Source organism: Biomphalaria glabrata, chromosome 13, assembly GCF_947242115.1.
Source record: "Biomphalaria glabrata chromosome 13, xgBioGlab47.1, whole genome shotgun sequence".
Lineage (NCBI taxonomy): Eukaryota > Metazoa > Mollusca > Gastropoda > Planorbidae > Biomphalaria > Biomphalaria glabrata.
The window spans coordinates 6540442-6555591 of record NC_074723.1 but is presented as its reverse complement, the minus strand read 5'-3'; the positions used below and the strand labels follow the sequence as shown (position 1 = coordinate 6555591).

The 15150-nt window shown below is 41.0% G+C and overlaps 1 protein-coding gene across 6 annotated transcripts in view; it reads left to right on the top strand.

Moving 5' to 3' along the window:
- Nucleotides 1-15150, top strand: part of LOC106072847 (arginine-glutamic acid dipeptide repeats protein-like) — a 204825-nt gene that overhangs the window by 87708 nt on the left and 101967 nt on the right. The gene's annotated exons all lie outside the window — the stretch shown is intronic.

Sequence of the window (15150 nt, the reverse complement as noted above, 5' to 3'; positions counted from 1 at the left end):
AATGTGACGTGTGTTTGGCACGTTTTATGTCTAGGGGATGATTATTTTTGAAAGCAATCACACCCCCACTTATCAGCATGTGAATCGGGAGCAGACACGCAACGAGACAAAGCAATGAAAGATAGATACAAAAGTTAAAATAAAGGATATTTATTTACATAAATGTACATATAATAATAAAAAGGGGGAGGGTTTGCATCTATCTCTAGTATATCCTATGTTTAATCATCACTCTTGCACATAATAAGAGAGTATGTCACTTTGTCCTCTGACTTAGCTGGTATTCCTGTTGATGTCGCAGCTGGCTGTGTCCTGGCTTGAGGTTCTGCAGCTGGAGGTGGCGCTCTAGCGGATAGAGGGACGCCGGCGATATAGTTCTTGTGGAGTCTCAATCCCCAAAATCTAATATCTGTAGTGGGCACAGTAGGGCGGGTGGCCGGCTACCGTGGGCACAAGGTTACTGCGGGCAGAGCTGATCTGCCGTGGGCAGCGTAGTTGACAGGATATGTCCAGTGAGTTGCAGAGGGTTGGCGTAGCTATGACGTCTCGCACAGACCTGAGTCCATAGGGACGTCGCACCTAATAAGATGACAGGTGGGCTGTCGAATAGGCGGGCAATGCCGATAGCGCCAAGTAGTAGAGTTGAGTAGATCTCAATAGGCAAATGCAGCGCTGAATAGCACTAAACACATAGGCAGTAGTTGAGTGGCGTCGAGTAGATACTGAACAGCAAATAGCAAATAGATAGGCAATAGGTGATTCTTGATAGCAACTAGGCAAGTGCAGCGCTGATTAGCACTAAGCTCATAGATAGGCCAGTAGGCAAATAGGCAGATAAGTAATCCGATAAATAGGCAATAGGTGATTCTTGATAGCAACTAGGCAAGTGCAGCGCTGATTAGCACTAAGCACATAGATAGGCCAATAGGCAAATAGGCAGGTAAGTAATCCGATAAATAGGCAGACACCTGAGGGAGGCTGCGGATAAATAAAGACAAGTTAGGGCATATCTCTCATACATCTTATCGATGCCCTCGACTGAGGTGCATTCGTCAGATTGGTAAAATTGCTTTAGAGCATAGTGGGGAGATGATGACAAATGGGATTTGGAAAATAGATGGCCAATAGTAGCAATATGCAAATGTACATAAAAGGGAACGTAATAATATAAAAATGTACACAGAAGGGGAAATAATAATCTCAAATAAACAACACAGGTGGATAGAGAAAGGAAAAGGGGGGGGGGGGAGTTGGGCGGTGATCAGCGACCGAGACGCTTTGTTTGCATATGACCGTGGGTCGAGAACAATGGAGCGTGCTTGAATGTCCCTTCAAGCGGCGCAACTCTCATTAGAGTAAAATGAGTAAAGGGGAGATAATTCATATATCTTCTCTTAACGCAGTATCAGTGCGCTAGTAAAATTATCAAGGCGATCAACCGAGATAAAGGAAATAGACTAAGATGTACAAATATATACATGGTTGCATCAACGATCAATTGAGCAACGTAGCATTAATAGATTAACGCAATACATAAATAAATACATAGGACATGTTTATGTTTTCTACTTACGCCAGTGAGAAATACACAATGCACTAATTAAATATAAATGAACTAGGCAAAATACACATGATAAAATCCAATGGAAATATACACAGAGTAATTAAGATGGAACTTGTGATTAAGTTCGGCTTACCACCAGGTATTCCTCTAGGAGAAAGAATAAGTGATATAGTCCAGACTCGATAGCTCAGCTCGAATGAGAAAGAGAGAGTCTGACTTTATTTAATTTACTTTATATACAAAGGCCTGGAAAATGTGAGCGGACACAGGAAATGTCCTAGGCTAAGAATTAGCTTACACGTGGGTGAAGTCCGACAAGAGCCGCACCTTGGAGTATCACGCGGTGTGTTGACCCGTGTAATCTCTTAGATCAAAGAGAGACGTGGGGGGGGGGGGAGAAGGATTAGCTTGCGTTCAAACCAAGGTGGTGTCAACCGCGACCGTCAGTCAGACATCCGGCGGATAAGACAAAAGAGATTGTGTGTTTACCTTTCCCCGATCAAGGGCAGATAAATGAAAGGACGCGCTTTAGCTATCTCCAATGTGGTCAACTAAGTCTAGCCTGGAGCGGAAAAGGTGGCGTGGGTGAAGAATTTGGGGGTAGGATGGGGAAATAATTAAAATAAAATAAATAAATAAGGAAAAATAATAATTAATGCTGTGATAATTTAGAGTGACTCTGACAGCGAGTTTTTGACTTGTCACAGATGGCAATTGTCGAAAGGTTCTGAATCTAGGATAGGATGGCAATTGTCGAAAGGTACTGAATCTAGGATAGGATGGCAATTGTCGAAAGGTTCTGAATCTAGGATAGGATGGCAATTGTCGAAAGGTACTGAATCTAGGATAGGATGGCAATTGTCGAAAGGTTCTGAATCTAGGATAGGATGGCAATTGTCGAAAGGTTCTGAATCTAGGATAGGATGGCAATTGTCGAAAGGTTCTGAATCTAGGATAGGATGGCAATTGTCGAAAGGTTCTGAATCTAGGATAGGATGGCAATTGTCGAAAGGTTCTGAATCTAGGATAGGATGGCAATTGTCGAAAGGTACTGAATCTAGGATAGGATGGCAATTGTCGAAAGGTTCTGAATCTAGGATAGGATGGCAATTGTCGAAAGGTACTGAATCTAGGATAGGATGGCAATTGGATCGCTATTAATCGCTGACCCAATCTGTCCTAATTTCGGTTCCACTTTTCCACCAAGTCTTATTTTCACTCTCTCGCTATTCAGGTGTTTCTCTTTCTCCCCCCCCCCCCCGCGCCTATTTTTATCACCTCTTTCTCTCTTTTTCTCTCCATCCCCTCCTGCCCGATCAGTCCTCAGTGGCTCCAGCTATAAAGTAGTAACGTGTGCACTGACTGATTGAAAAGCAGATTCTGGTTTCTAATGATGAGTGAGTGAACTTCCATACCCAGTTGATTGACAGTTCATTTGTATAGAGTCTGTAGAATATGCGACAAAACTGTGTATTTATTGAGTATTACAAGATTCTCTAGATTGTATATGTTTGAGATAAGTGCTTGCCAGGGTCTGACGGATAAATCCGTGAGCCAGAATCAAGATATGTGTGAAAAAAACGTTTATGCCTAGTTTGTGTTTTGACTTGAGCTGTTATGTTTAATGCTGTTATTAAAATGTATCGCTGCACAATGGTGTAATCGACACGTAATGGGAGGTAGCGGCAACGATTAAACAGGGATTGGATTATGTCACCAATTAAAAAAAAAGGGGAGGTAAAATTTTAAGGAGGCGAATGAGCTCAGGGAGTGAGGGGAGAGACAGTTTATTTGGAGTGATTTGTATCGTTTGTTTATATTGTACCTAGCTCCTGGCAGGATGGGGCAAGGGGATCCTCTCGTGTTTGTTTGTCTTGTGGCGGCTCCTTGAGACAGGCACACAGACCAACAATGCATGGCCCCCTCTCAAGTTTTGGTAGGGTTTTATTTCAGCCGGTGCACTATTTGAGTTGAACTCGATTGTACTCAATATCACTGGCAATTTTTTGAAAGCCGATTTCTGAATGTTCGGGGTGCCGCCTGGAATAGAGTTACAATACAATAGCTGGCAGTTAGATGTAATCTAGATCTACCTTGTTGAAGACGTACAGTCATACAGGGCACTACACTTGATTGTGATATTGGATATATGATAGGGAATAAACAATACATGGTACTAAGTTTAGTCATTTTTGTGATTTATTAATTGTTTTGAAATATCAGCATAGATAGAGAAAATCCAGGCATCATAGAGTTACCATTGATAGAGATGAAAAAAAAAGTAAAGCTCCCTTTTCTGACCTTATGGTCTCTAGGGCAGATGATGTAAAGGTTATGTTTATGTGGCCTATGGTTAACGACGGTGTCATGTGACCAGCACAACGACCAATCGCCTTTACTTTTCCCCAACCAATGTCAGGTACCCATAAGAGCTGGGTGGACTCAAAGGCGCCCACCACGATTCGAATCCGGGACCCCCTATTCGGAAGCCAAGCGCTTTACCACTCAGCCACTGTGCCTCCGATAGAGATACTACTCGGTGTATATAGTGCTATTACCTATATAGTCATTCTTGACTACAAAAATAGGTTTCTATTTTTTCTTTGTCTTTATTTAAATTAAAGTTTGTGCAAATATTTTCTAAACATTGATTTTGTTAGTTTTTTAGGAGTTGACGGATAGAGTACTTTGTACTACTTTCTAATTCTTCAGTGTAACTGTGAAAGGGGGGGGGGATTTTTTATACTGGTTTATTATTAGTGATGGGCAAAAGTGAACTAAAACAAATTAGTTAAGGCCATTGTTTAACTAGAAAAAAAAGTTTAGTTACAATCGTAGTTTAATTGATTTTTTTAGTTACTAACTAAAAAGTTTAATTAAAATTTTTAAAACTTTTGAACATGTGGTCAGGGTTGAAACGCACTCCCTGTTTTCTGGCCATGTGAAATCAATAACTTTGATTATCAAAAAAAAAATGATGCAGTTAACAACTATTTAGACAGTCTGCATTTGAAGGGGGGATTTATTATACTGGTTTATTAAATTATTATTTATATTTATGTACACACTCAGTGTATTGGCTTTTGAAATAGTATAATGACAGAACAATGGGGTGTTTACTGTACATTTGGGAGGAGACAGAAGACAGAAGAAAGTACATAAGGAAGTGAATGTAACAAGAGAGAGGAAAAGGGGAGGGTCTGGAACACAATAGGAGGGACTAAATAAAGAGAGAGAGAGAGAGAAATATAGAAAGAGAGAAATAGAGAGCTGAAAGATGATGAGGTGGGTGGAGTAAATAAGGACAAGAAAAAGAGGCAATGACTTTAATGTAAGCTGAAGGCACTGAAATGAATGAGTGATAGAAGTCTGGGAGAGATACAAACTAACAAGAGAGTGAGAGAGAGAGAGTGAGGAGTTATTGAACAAAGAGAGTAAGGTGCCAGTGAAACAGATCAATACTCCGAGGCTCTTGACGTAAAGCCGGAGTGATCCATCTCTCTTGCTTTCCCCTATCTCCGGAGCTCACTTCAGCAGTTCTCGCGCAGTCGGTGGTGCCCTCCTTCGATGTCTTGATAAGATTAAGTGTTGAGGGTTCTTACTCTGTAAACAGAGGCGCATGTGTCCAGTCTGTACAGTGTAAAACACAGCTTTGTTCTGCCCTCACTGTCCAATTGAACCAGGCCTAGGTGTTATAACTAGAGAAATTAAAATGAAACTGGGAGGGGTTTGAATCCCAACTCTAGACAGCACCGCTGGAGAAACTTGGGCTAGTAAATAAATAACCGGTCTAAGAAATACATTTGAACAAGCAATATGATGGCCAGACAGTTTCAGTATTTATAGCATTTGTGCCGAGATATGCTGAAAGAGAGGGGAAAAAAACAGATTTGATTGATAGTTTTGAAATCCGAAGGTTAAAAAAATAGCCATATATAAATATAATAAAGATGTTATAACAAGCGAGATTGTTATTATTCTGATATATAATAGTTAGAAGAAATAATTTATTTAATTGTGTTAGAATTATCATTGTGTCCTCGAGGGAATCTCCAGTGATTCGAGGTGTCCTTGTTATTGACTCATAAGTGATTCGAAATGCTCACGGTATGGGTTCATGACTGATTCGAGTTGTCTGGATTCTGTGAGCTCTCTAGGGCGAGTCGTCTCCATTTCATTCCTGTCTTTATTACCGACCATCTGTCAAAATGTTTGATGTTGGCCTGGTCGATGGGAGGGCGAGAGTAAGGCTGACGGAGAAGACTTGAACCGTTATTGAAATGTGTTTGCTGATAGATTTGTAGAGTCTGTAGAAAGCTGGGCCTATGCTAGTTCAACGAGCAACGTTCATAAGGATTTTAAGATGATCTTCTTGTTCAGGAGTGCTTCACTCACTTTAACCCACTCACGCTTCACCAGAAAACTACAATCATGTGTAGCTTCTTTAAAAAAAACATCCACTGGGTGTAATTTGACGCGTCGGGTAGGAACGGGTTAAAGTGGCTGCTCTCCTTTAATTATCAATTAATTGCTCAATAGTTGCCGGGGTTGGTCTATTGCAGTAGATCATTGTGTTTTGTAAGACATGTATATTTAGGTGTTGACATTACATCACAGTGCCACTGTACATAACTTTTTAAGCGGTGTGGTATGGAGGATAAGACCCTACGGCCACTAATGCACTCCTCGTGGGTTTGAATCCATGCTCCGGCCCTAATCACCAAAATCCTGAAAGTTCTGAATGCTCAGTAGTCAACTATCTCGGCATTGGAGACGTCTGCAGTTCAGTGTATGTGTCTTATATTAAATTCCATAGCATTTTTGTTTCAGGGCTTTTTAAAAAAAATATTCTTTGTCATCGGGTAACCTTTCTATGGTGTGCATTGCGTCTGTGTCACAGCTGAACATCGCCATTGAGACAAAGCAGTGAGACAACAGATGTCTGCCGGTGTCTGTCGCCGATTATTTCAGTTGTGTACGTGTTGTATCATGAGTGGCCGTGTTTAGTGTGAAGTTGCATTAGTGGGAGTGTATATGAGGTATGTGTGTTAGCTAAATTGAAATTATGAATATGTGTCGATCGTCGGAAGTGTTGTGTTACATTACTTGGAATGTGTGTGTGTGTGTGTGTGTTGGATCGTGTGAATGGATGCCTTTCAATCTGAATGGGCTTATGTACTCAGTATATGTTGTATCGTTGTATAATGTTCTATCATTATATACAAACATGAACATTATAGTCAACAGTAGAGCGAGTGTCCGTGTGACTATTGCAAGCAAAACATTCTCTCGTGAACTCCGAGCAGCGAGCAGACTTGTCGAGGTCAGACAATACATTCGAGTCTGTGAATGTCCAAATGTTGTGTCTAGTTCTAGACACGTTGGTGTCTCACGTACGGGGCCTCGTGTATGAATACACCAGCTCTTGGATACTGATAGGTCTGTAGCTCTGGCCATTAACTGTACTTGGAGACTTGTTGTTACAAGCAGAAACTTCGAATATCCAAACCTTTGCTTGTAGTAAAAATCTGTTTGCGTCTTAACATTAGACTCTCAGACTACTCATTACAATGACGCTACAGTTTTGGTATCGAACTCCCTCTTAGGTTTTTAGTGGAGAGTTTAAATGTCCTCTCAAGATTTTAGTGGAGAGATTAAATGTCCTCTCAATATTTTAGTGGAGAGTTTAAATGTCCTCTTAAGATTTTAGTGGAGAGATTAAATGTCCTCTCACGTTTTTTATTGAAGAGGTTAAATGTCCTCTCAATTTTTTAATGAAGAGATTAAATGTCCTCTCACGTTTTTAATGAAGAGATTAAATGTCCTCTCACGTTTTTTATTGAAGAGGTTAAATGTCCTCTCAAGTTTTTAATGAAGAGATTAAATGTCATCTCAAGTTTTTAATGAAGAGATTAAATGTCCTCTCAAGTTTTTAATGAAGAGATTAAATGTCCTCTCAAGTTTTTAGTGGAGAGTTTAAATGTCCTCTCAAAGTTTTTACCGGAATTCCGGAAGTCTAAATGTGAATAAAACTAGCTAAGCCACTACAACGTTGAATTATCGCTCTGTATTAACAGCATATCAAAGTAGTAATTTTTCTCATTTGTTAAGACACACATCCATCCCTCCATCTGGCACTACAGCCCCTTGAAGGGTCCTTGCCTGCGTCCACACCTTTCCATTCAGATCTTCCTTATTCTCTTCGTCTCCATGCCTGAACTCTACATCACCAAGCCATCGTATTCGTGGTCTGCCTTTGGGTCGCCTGGCTTTTTTTTTTTGGAGTACCGGCGGTAGACTATTTTGTCGCACACAGATTTTTTTTTGGTACTTCTTGTATTCTTCTATCGATTGGGTTTGCAAGGTGTTAATATTTTGATCTGATCACTTGTTAGCAGAGGGGACGGATCAATGGAGGTTACGGGATCTCACCCCCCACCCCTTGATGGACATGTTACACACACAGAGTGGCACAAATAACCAAACTTTAGTTTCCACACATTCGTTTTTTACCTTGGTTACGTACAGTGTGGCAGTCGCTACTTCATCATTGTACTTTGCTTTCACGTGCATTTAAACTAACACTAAACACACACATGCTAAATATCTAATTCTAAACTTTGATTCGCTCAAACAAATGTTGTTTCTCTCTCTCTCTATCTCACACACTAAGCCTTTATTTTCTACCCGTGTTGTTTATGTTAGCTGGATCCAAGAATTACTTTCCAACCATATAGTGTTTGGTCTCTGCGCTACCCGCTTCACACGAAGGTCAACTTACCTAGTTGGAATTACTTTCCAACCATGTAGTGTTTGGTCTCTGCGCTACCCGCTTCACACGAAGGTCAACTGACCTAGTTGGAATTACTTTCCAACCATGTAGTGTTTGGTCTCTGCTACCCGCTTCACGCGAAGGTCAACTGACCTAGTTGGAATTACTTTCCAACCATGTAGTGTTTGGTCTCTGCTACCCGCTTCACACGAAGGTCAACTGACCTAGTTGGAATTACTTCGAACCAATGACCAGCTCCGGGAATCGGTCAGGTGATACACGGCCATTATTCTAATCAGGTCGAAGGGATGTTTAGATGATTTCCATTTTGTCCCTGGACTGACCGTTTTGCCCACACGCTGGACGATAGTGCCCGAGGGTTGTTTTGTCCAGTTCATCACAATTGACCTCTATGGAAGCGAGTGACGCCATCCATGAGCAAGCTTTGAACAGTTACAAGAAGTTATGATTTTAAGAACAATAACCCTGTACCCAGTGTAGTCCTAAATCAACGCGGATTGATCTCCCTTGCCTCACCTCGTCTTATTGTTTTACTTTTCTCTCATGTCTTCATTAAATGTTTTGGTTTCTCTTCTTTCTTTTTCAAACTACTCCCAGTTTTTGGTTTCTTCTCATATGCCCCACCCCCTTTTTTTTTTCAATCCCATTTATTTTTTCTGCTTATCTCCCTTACATTTAGAATGACCTATAAATAGCCTACAATCACTTAGTATGAGCATGTGGTCATTGAAAGGTATATCCCATCAACAACTTCAGATGCTAATAATTAACAATAGTATCTTAATAACGAGCCCTGGTCAGTTGTTTCATCGGATTATGTCCCCTCTTCATCCGTCAGTGTGTTTGTGTACAACTTTATGTGTTAGTCCCTGGGGACAAACGTCACTTCCTGTCTCCCACATTTCACATGGCGACACGAATTCCCGTTTTTAATACTCCGGGGTGAAGTAGGGCTTGGTGGGACTTTGTCAGCGATCATAGGATTGTAAACACAAACAATGAACTCGAAGTGTGTGTTCTGGGTAGGCACTGGTGAATTGTAAACGAATAGGCCCTATCTCAATTGGATAGTAATTTTTTTTGTATTCACGGGAGTCAAAGAGTGGCATGTCGATGGAATGTCGAGTTTTGAACTTTAACATGTGTTGCTACCCTGGACTTAGTACATGTCACAGTGACTCATGGCGTGGTCAGTAACTCAATGCAACATTGTCTCATACGTTGTCTCAGTTTAAACAAACATTTAGATGTCATGTCATTTAGATGTCATGCCATTTAGATGTCATGCCATTTAGATGTCATGCTATTTAGATGTTATGTCATTTAGATGTCTTGCCATTTAGATGTCATGTCATGCTATTTAGATGTTATGTCATTTAGATGTCATGCCATTTAGATGTCATGTTATTCTGTATTGAAAGAACGTTTGAGAGAACGTAGCACTCCATAGACAGAATGGTTTCAATAAACAAGTTCCGGCTTATACTATTGAACTAGTGAAACTAAGGTCCATAGATCAAATCCTGACTTTCTCAAGTATTTATGTAGGTATGGGTAGTCTTGGTTGAATTAAAAGCTTTAAAGGGATATAACTTTCTGGACCACGATGTTGTTGTGTTGGTTTCTGTCGTGAAGTGGGCTAGTGCTGCTGGCTTGTTTTACTTGTTTTTGCATTGATAGCCTCGTTGTGAAAATGGACTACTATGCACCAACTTAATCTTGGTCACATATAAGTAATAAATAAAGTTTCTTTCTCTTCTTTACTGGTGAGAAGGTCTGTGATTATTTGGAGATAGTGATATCGGGTTTACGTCAGGAATGCATGTTTACATATGTATTAGGAGAGATGTATTGCTTAATCATACATAGCGATCTTACATTTCAATCTTACATTGCAAGTCAATGTTATGTCACAAAGAAATCAATCAACCTTTGTTCCACCCGGCTAGCCCCTGGCTTCATTGCGGTCTGAATTATGAGCCACAACTCTTGCAATCAAGTAGTGTCGAGGGATGAGACAGTTTCGCCCCTTTGCTGATTCTAGACGAGTCCTTTATTTTACATATTATTTAGGTGTGTCCCTCACATGTTTCTCTCTTCTCTTTTTTTTCTTCTAACTACCACCAATCTTTCTCTCTCTCTCTCTCTCTCTCTCTCTCTCTCTGTCTGTTGGCCCCCCTCTCTCGTACACATTGTGAGTTCTGAAGACAGTACTCGCGTATGCAGCAAATCCTAGCCGTTGGAAATAACTTTTATCCGAGCCGAGATATGGCTCAAACGAGAGGGAAAAAAAGCTTCGCTTCTAGGATTCATTTACTTTGCGAATCTAGCCTGACATGTTGTATACATGGTTCAACGCGATAGCTGTCAGGGAGTCCGGCATGTAGGGTGCAACATTCCCCAGAACACTTTCAGAAAGATAGGAGCATGCGCCCCTGAACTCCCCCCCCTCCCCCCACCAACACCGTCGTTTCTGGCACATATATAAAGATGAAGGTAGCAAGGGATTGGGGTCAAGATTGTGGACCAGCCTATCTTGTATGCTTTAATTAAGGACGAAGTGTGGACATAATGCATGAAGTGCCTATCATAATCCAGTTTGCAGTGGGAGGAGAACGCAACAGCCTGCTATTGTGTCTGAGATGCATACATCATCTGTTTCTCATGGAACGTTTTGCCTGTGCACTTGTATCAGGGTTATAGTCAATGTAGATTTGGCCGTGCATTAGCAGGAGACAAGTGTCTACGCCCTTACCCTGAGACGATCAACTAGATTTTAACCTAGAGTTCACAGCATGAATAATTTTCCTGTACAATTTGTACGAGTTACATTCACTAAGACACATAAATATGTTATACTTTGGTCATTTCTCGGTGAACGTTGTGTATGTATATGTATATTATATATATATGGATATGGAAAGTGTAAGGACATTTAAGACTTATTCGAATTCAGTGGCGTAGCTAGGAATTTGCCATCATTTGGGGGGCCCTGGGGGCTTGACCTGTTTGGAGGCCCTTACATTTTGCGTAATATTTGATATTTAATTAAAAAAACAACTTCGAACACTCATTTGGGTTCCCCCTCAAGTGAGGGCACGGGGGGGGGTTAAATTCTCCCCCCTCCCCCACCATAGCCGCGCCACAGGGCGAATCGCAACATTAACTGTAGTAACCATGGCGTGCAAAGCAAACTTGTTTTCTTGGTTTGTGAATGTGTGGTCAGAATAAATAAACCAAGACACTGGTTCATTGGGTGAGAGAGAAGTGTATCGAGGGACGCTGAACAATCTATGGTTGTGATCTGAACAATAGTGTGTCACTGCCGGTGATCCAAAATGTCTTGACCATCTCCATTGTGTGTTTAAAAAGTTCCATCATAAAACAAACCCATTTTCTTACACCAACACATACGAAAAAAAGTATGTTCTTGGGTTGCTGTGGACTACCTGACCTCAGTGCTTCTGGCTGGAAGCTTTAAATGAAGTGGACACTGGCAGGCAGGTGTTTGAAGAGGGTGATGACCAGTAGGCCAGCACGAACATTGGTATTACGAGAAGTGGCGCTCAAGATCAGTACATTTACAGCATTTTAGTCCAATGGCGGACGGACTGGAATAATCAAACTTGTATCATAGGCTTTGCCTGGTAACGTCAGTACGGTTATTATTGTCTAGAGCGCAAGACTTTTTGTTTGTATTTAACAAGTGTACACTCTCCGAAGAGGGATTGTAATCAGTTCGCTCTTACACGCTGATGAATGTTAATAAGCACAATCTTCACATGTTCAACCTAGAAATTAACATTCGGGTGTGTCACGTGACCACGGGGGCATGTCTAAACATTTTTACCCGCATGTTACTTTTATTTGTTTATTTCGGTTCTTTTTCTGATAGATAAGATCGTTGTGTGTGTGTGTGTGTTATGTGCGCCCCCACTTGCGCACCTCCTATGGAAGACCGAAATGGAGCTTTTTTTTTTATTTATCTCCCCTTTCTGCTCCCCCCACCCCTCCCCTTGACGTTAGCATCGTGAAAAGCTGTTTCTCATTTAGCAGAATCTTTTTACAGTTAACGGGGAACAACTCTTACTGGCGAGGTCTCGGTTATCTCCCGTGGGTAATTTGCTCATGAATCACCTCCCCTTTCTGCTTCTAATATCCCCAGGCTTGAGTGCTGGGAGTACACAGGAAAAAGAAGGAAGGAAAGAAGAAAGAAGAGAGTTTAGAAAGAGGATGGATTGTTTGGGGAGGAAAGGTTAAATGGTAATAGGAGTTACACTATAATTAAACTTCAATATGTTAGCAATCATATAATATCTACCGTCCTCTAAAGAAACACAATGGCGAGTCTGTATTGACTTGACTCTGACATTCCTGTCCTCACTCATGATTGAAGCGACAGTTACATAGCCGGCTTTCCCTCTTAAGAAAAGGTCGCAATGTAATGAGAGAGAAAGATTATCTTTCTGTTTTATACAAATCCGAGCTAACAACGCCGGCGGCTTCAATGACGATTACTAATAATTAAGTGTAGAGTTTCTATTGTATTTCTCTTATTTCTCTAACATATATATATAATGCATGTCATCAGCACTTGACTTTGTGGACATGGTGTATGTACTTATTGCGGTGGACTTCTATACTTATCCTAATTGATGCTCAGGCCCCATTTGTTGACATAGTGTATATACTTATTGCGGTGGACTTCTATACTTATCCTAATTGATGCTCAGGCCCCATTCTGGTTGCAGTGTTAGCCTCTTTTTTTTCTTTTTTTTTTAAATGCGCCATAAATAATTTTAGTTTAAAGTCAATTCCGCTTTTATTATTTCTGAGTGTATCAGAGATTTATTTTATTTATTTATTTATCTTTGGGTTGCTGTTGCACTCCACGCGCCACAAAGAAAGACAGTACGAGCGCTAAACACACCAGGCCTTCAACACCTGCAAGTCCCCCCCCCCGTTCCCCTTTCTGCTTGTTCCCCTTGTCTCATGATATAACCGTGTAAATGGCTTATTGACAAGTACTCGACTCGCCTGACTGTGACAAGACTGCAAGCAATTGGAAATATCTCGAGAATTCACCCAGAAGCCCCCCCCCCCCCCCCGCGCCCTCGCGTTGTTTTCCTTTCTCTTTCAAGCCTGCGAAGTATCGAAACTGCCATGCAGTCATCTGGCAATCAACGACTCATCGAAAGCTCTAATATCAACGTCAGATCGATCTCACCCACGGTGGTGTGTTTTCAAATAAGATGAAACGACTTTCCAATACCCTCTCTCTCTTTCCCCAGCCTCTCTCCCAAGTCTCTCTCCTCTCCTCCCTGCAACTCAAGTCTCTCCCTGTCTCCCACCCCCCTCCTCCTCTATCGACTTCATTAACGTTTCTGACCAGCTCTAAACACTTTAATGAAACTGTCAATTTCTTTATTCACATCAATGTTTGGTTCGAGTTTTTGTTGTTGCCACTTTGATTTCGTGTGTTCTCACTGTAGGAGCAGACGTAGGCTTTGTTTGAAAAACGTAGGGCTGTAAAAACAATGTCATTTGTAGTCATGTATTGGGCGTGGCGAAATATGTAGGTCACAGCTGGGGCTGCGTAGTCTAGCCACGGGAAATACTGCATTTCTCATTAATTAAGACAAGCTTTATTGGAAAAGTCAAATGCTATTTGTATTTTTTGATGTTGAGTTGTTATGTTTCTTCAGCAAAAATAAAGTTTGTCTTTATCATTTACAGATAGTCTAAATACATTTCAGTAAAATAAATAAATGTTTACCTCACTCTCTGATGAAATGTCAAATTATTCGTATCAGTGTTGCTCTTCCTTTGGTTTCAGTGAAATTTGTTTTCCAATGTCTTACAATAAATCATTTCTTTTCGATTGAACACCACCCCCCCCAACTGCTCCTTGATTGAACGTTTTGATCTTTCCCCGTCACTCGCTCTGCATTTGAATGTAAGATTATTGAGCCGTATGTCTGGGGGTTTAATCTTGTTTATGTAATCCTCTAGCTGAGCTGGAAATAAATCATAGGTTCAAACTAGACAGAAGTGTGTGTGTGTGCCTGATATCTCTCATATGATTGTGCGTCTGTGTGTGTTAAGTTGTGTGTATTCGTGTTTTGTGCTACCTTGTGTGTGTGTCGGCTTTGTCTTTGTGTCAGATTGTGTGTGTTGTATGCGCGTTGTCAGTGTGTATGTGTTTCATGTCTGTCTGTCTGTTACATCGTGTGTATGTGCTTGATGTCTGTCCGTGTTACATTGTGTGTGTTTGATGTGTTAGTGTGTGTTTGACGTCTGTGTTACTTTGTGTGTGTCTGTGTGCTTGACGTCTGTGTTACATTGTGTGTGTGTGTGTGTGTGTTTTGTGTGTCTGTGTGTTTCACGTCTGTGTGTGTGGTTGGTGTCTGTGTTAAGACTGTGTGCGTGCTTGATATGTCTGCTCTGAGTTAGAATGTGTGTGTGTCTTTGCATACTGTCTGTGTGTTGACTAAGGATGGATGGATTGAATCCATGAAATCGATATCCACATGAATGTTTGATGTCATTGTCCAGGATAATGGAGTTCTTTACCACTGGTCTGAGAGAGATGAAACAAGGGACTTAACGCTGCTCGTTAGTTAAAAGATGTTTGTTGTTGTTTTCAAGTTTTGAGTTTTGGTTCTTGATCACACTGCGTCATTTAATAAGTCTCAGTCAGACGCTAACAAATCTCTTTCCTTTTTCTCTTCTGATAGCTTCTTCTCTCTCTCTCCCTCTCTATCTCCCTCTCTCTCTCCCTCTCTCTCTCTCT